General features: G+C 37.8%; 1 long non-coding RNA gene across 1 annotated transcript in view; it reads right to left on the minus strand.

The window, feature by feature from the left end:
- The window catches only part of LOC149036012 (uncharacterized), a 4,012-nt gene extending 765 nt beyond the window's left edge, over positions 1 to 3,247 (minus strand). Inside the window, exons 1-5 of the long non-coding RNA XR_016181699.1 lie at positions 2,345 to 3,247; positions 1,959 to 2,020; positions 1,653 to 1,710; positions 1,233 to 1,271; positions 641 to 794 (exon numbers count right to left, since the gene is read on the minus strand). This is a non-coding gene — a long non-coding RNA (uncharacterized LOC149036012). The remainder of the gene's footprint in view (positions 1 to 640; positions 795 to 1,232; positions 1,272 to 1,652; positions 1,711 to 1,958; positions 2,021 to 2,344) is intronic.
- Positions 3,248 to 5,000: the final 1,753 nt, after the last annotated feature.

The following is a 5,000-nucleotide window of genomic DNA, read 5'->3' on the forward strand; positions in this document are numbered from 1 at the left end:
TCTTTTTTTACGACGTACCAAAGCTTGAAAATTGTTTTTCAAAGAACCTTTAGCAGGGAGATTCGTAAGGCTCGTGTAAGATCAGAGCTCATTACTTTTATTTATTAGAGAGTTATCTCTATAAAATCTCGAAAGGACTTATTAATAGTAAGATCCCCGATTGGAAAGGGTTTCATGTCAGTTAAAGAACTCACACTTCCACACATCATTTGGGTTGTCACTATTCGTTAATCATGGCTAGGAGGGGGCCGGCATTCAAATTTGAGTAGGATGTCAGGGATTTCCTTTGATACTTCTCTAATTTTAAATCATATTTCATCCCAAGTTATGTTACCAGAAACACATTTAAGGTTTTCCAATCGGTTTATAGTTACGCTATTTATCTTAACACCATATACCATAACAAAAAAAAGAACTTCCAAGCGTTACGCACCACCCACGAGTGAACCAAGACTGAGCAATCTTCAGATAAAACTGGGGTGTACAGCACATAAATCGGGAATTAGGGTAAGTTTTCATAAACGTGCAAAGTTTTCTCTGTACCTTTTTTTTTTTTTTAATAAACACCAGCACCCTCTTAGCCATGATTAACTACCATTCCCATATTTACATGAATGTTTTAACTGCTAAAGGTCTTTACCTTGTAAGTGACCTCTTTTCTAGGTCGTCTCTTTGGTATTACTTCCCGTGGAGTAAGGGAATCTTTCAATGAATCCATTTCTCCTGCAAATGATAAATAGCAATCCCGTTAATGGCAACTTCACTTCGGATTTCCTCTCTTTTTCAATTCAGATCTGAATTAGAAAAAAAAAAACCTTAACACGGACACATGCAATTCAGTGTACTATAATATGTACTGTTGGTCGAGACCAGAGGCTCAATTTGATAAATTAAAAGTGTCCCCTTCATTAAAACGAAGTTCAACCATCTAGATTCACAACAACACGACCGGAATGTCATTGGAGCTTATCTATATTTAGGTTTCTCAACTGTTTATATTTGATAGCAGATTAAGGGACACTTCAGTGATACTTCAAGAGATTAGTAATGCGGAGGTCGAGGAAAAGGGTAAGATCACACTCATGATAAAGATCTTGTATCTCATTATTTAGCTTTCTCGGATGTATCAAAAGACAGCTCATTGGAGCTGAGGAAAAAATACTTCCACATCACCTCAAATCATGGTGTAGGCTTAGCTTACACAACCGACGGGAAAGATAAAAGAGCCTTACTTTTTCGACGTTTTCCTTTAGGCCTCATATATTCAGCTTCTGCTGAAAGACACATAAGAAAAAAAATCAGTTTTTAATTTTGCTGCTCATACCCTCTACCTTTATTTATTATTATTATTTTTACATTATATTATTCTTAGAAAAAAATTTTCTCATATCCTCAAACCGCAAAGAAAGCTACTGCTCTCTTTTCCCAAAGTTTAAGATATAAATTAGGTAACGTACCCTTCCAAAAGAGAATTTGAAACAAAAATAATTATTGATCAATACGGCGTCACTTTTTTGGCTCATAACAGTACAGTGGATAAAAATGAAAACACTAATATTGCGCATTTCAAATAGGCAGTTATTATTGTAATTTAATGAACGTACTGCACATTCAAGCAAATCATTTTAAAATCATTTTAAAATAATTATTACCTGCAGATGACGATGCCGCAGATGAAGATGCCGCTTCTAAAATTTTAACTTCAGAATCCTGCAAAGAACGTAATGGTCATCGTCTTTAGTTGCCCTCTTTCTGCACGAAATGCGCAAGAAGCATCTACAATTGCATTGTTTCTCAATTCGTATATGGGAACTGTGATTCCTCATAGGGAATTATAAAGCATATAAGTCTTTGGATTCTTTTTGGGACTTGATTTCACATTAACATAATTTTTTACCTTGATTAAGCATGTTGCATTATATGAAGGAATATATGTAGAGACCCGCTGGGTTACTTACATAAATTTCTACCGTTTCCTGTATTGCTTCATTTTGATACAGAAGAGTTTCATCATCGGCCCCTGAGTGACACAAAAAAAGAAATACGTGAAGAACTATTGAAGTCACCAAATTAATTGAAAGGCCTTAAACATTGTGATAGGTCTTACATAGCTCAAATAAATTATCCATGTGACATTTTGTATGTTAAATATTTAGTAGCCTTCTTCGGAATCTTTTGCCGATATGCACATAGGTTGATGATTAGCCATCGACTGAATTCCCTTGCCTGCAATTGCTCTTGCTCTTGTCGACAATTTAAACAAAAATGCCACGAAAGGTACTCGATAATTGTTCAATAACCTTAGGTTAAATTAGCAGTTATAAATTCTGATAATGCTACATACCTCCTCATATATCGAGGTTTGAACTGAGAATTTTTCGAGATCCTCCCGATGTCTTGGCACCCTTATAAGGTTGAAGTCTTGTACTAGTACTAAGTTGTAAATGCTTACGTTAATAAAACTGAGCCGGAAATCATTTAATGGAGAAAATGATGTTTTCTTCATTTGTGCTGAAACGAATTCTGTAAATCGAGGTTATTTCAGATATAAGCAATAACTATTTACCGACGTGTAGGTGGTTAATAGTAGACATTTAACGAGCCGCGAAGCAGCTTGGCAAATATTCACTAATAGCCACTACACTGAGGCGAATAGCTGTTTTTAGTACACACTAAATCAGTGATATAATATGGCACAAAAAGATGATTTTAATAATCAATTTATTCCTGTACGTGCGGCAGCGTGAAACTCGCGAGTTGCTCGGAGGTAAATAGCAAAGGATATTCAGAGTTTGAGTAGCCAGTCAGAGCACACCTTCAACGCTGTCCACTGCTTTAGTATATACTAATGACCTTTAACTTGTCGAAACCTTGTCGAAAACCATTGCATTAATTCTTGACATGGTTTCATCGTTTCAGAAGTTTCAAGTGAGAATGACTGTGACGAACAAGCGAAGGAAACAAGATGCACTTGCGGTAAAAACAAGAAAAATAAGTCAGTTTCAGACATTTTCTGTGTTTCTGGTAAATGCCCGTGCCACAAAGTGAACCACTCTTGTACCCGCTCGTGTAGATGTTACAATTGCAAAAATACGTGCAATTCCAATGAAGTTGTGAAGGTAAAAAAGAGTCTGAAGAGAGGCTGTAGGTGCGGAGTTGGACAAAAGAGCAAAGGGGACGGAGAACCAAATGCAAGTCACAAGTCGTGTCAAGATAGTCTCCGCAAGTCGAAGTGTCCGTGTGTAGCGGGTGGCATAGGATGCACCGAAGTCTGCAGATGCTTTAATTGTGGAAACATTGTTCAAGCTCGAGCTGACCCGGGAAAATCCCCAAAACGAAAGAAGCGAAATAGGGCGACCGTCTCTCCATATAAGAGGAAAAAGGGATCAAAGTTCATGATAAGTCAAAATGCAGAGGTGGATTGTGGACCATGGAGAAACATTGAAACGCTTTGTTTGATGGTTTGCCGGGACGTGATGCTAAGTCAAGGACTTTCCATAAATTCAAAAAATTTGCGTGATTTGTATGATTTCGTGGCTAAGTCTCCTGCTGTTATGGAAATGTCTTTAAACATAGCTGCGAAGTCTACAGCACAGATTGCGGCTAAAATAGCGCATCTAAGAGGCATTGATTTGTAAAATACACATAAGGTAGGGCTATCCTGTCCAGTGAAAGTTTTGAAGGCTTCACTTCTGCTACCTTTTAATTCCGCTCTTAATGATAAAAGAATGTTCTTTAAAAAAGTTCAAAAAGTTACCCGTTAGATCTCATGTCCAATCAGACTTTTGAGCTTTCTCTTTAATGGATGAAAAACGCGAGAAAAGATGACTAGTGATTCACGATTTCTTATCACACTGTATTAGGCCACAGAGAAATTACTAAGTAAATACAGCTTTGTGTCAAAACTGAGTGATTACCTAGATTTTGTACGACTATTTTTGTTCTTTTGTATCTTGCTATTATAACAAAAGATTCACGGTGTGCATTTCATGCTTATGTTGGAAAAGGTGTAACTAATCGTACGCGAACTCGTTCATATTGGATTGCTGCAGAATAAGTACAACTTGTTACATGTTTAACTGACCACAATAGTTTTTTTAATTACTCGTATACCAATGATAGTTCTGCATTCCCTCATTGACGGCATTCTCTCTTTCAATCTTTGTAAAAGTGTGTTATCAAAGAAATAAACACGTGATAAAGGCAATTTGTGAAATTCGAAAGAACAGGTACGTGGTTTCACAAACTTTATTTCTCACGGCCGTAGTAGACTAAGCAACTCCTTTAATTTAAAAACACCAATCTGTGAAACGAGCCCCTTTCAGGCCTCCTACTTAAATGGCATTGTGAAACTTTGGAATTACTCTTGTTCTATTGCTCCTTCTTCTAGTTTTTCGAGTCCGCTCTCCTTCCAGCTTTTCGTCAAACAAACACTTTTTGACTGCCTGAGACATTGACATTGACTAGCCCTGCACGTAGACACTAGTTAGAACTTGCTCGTGCTACAAGCTAGAGGTGTAGTTAGTACTATGTTATAAACCAAATAAAGTTGTTAAAAAAGTTGTTAATTCAAATGGCAGGAATTGAAGCAAATGCATACATCAAGGTGAATATGATTAAATAAGCACTTATAAAAGAATATCAAGTCTTTCAGTTCTCTGTCGTAGGTAAGAGGGAGTAAGAGGGTAATAAGTCTCTCTGTCTGTCTCTGCAGGACATCTCGCCAATCCTGGTTTGTAAGATCCATTTGGTAGCGCGCCGCTGCACTCGCTCGACTTGTGCCTTCAGGGAAACCTGAGCGGGCGACCAGACTTGAGTAGCGCAGCAGAGTTATGACTTGACTAGCGATAAGGATGGCGCGCGCCGGGTAGACACGTCAGTTAGTAATGGACATGTCCGCTTTAGGAGCCCAAGGAGCCTGTTGTCTCTGGCGGTGATGGTGTATATATGAGAGTACCAAGACAACGTACCCGTAATTGTAACTCCTAGATCGTTTTCCG

This window comes from Pocillopora damicornis, chromosome 12, assembly GCF_964200805.1.
Source record: "Pocillopora damicornis chromosome 12, jaPocDami1.2, whole genome shotgun sequence".
Taxonomy (NCBI): Eukaryota; Metazoa; Cnidaria; class Anthozoa; order Scleractinia; family Pocilloporidae; genus Pocillopora; species Pocillopora damicornis.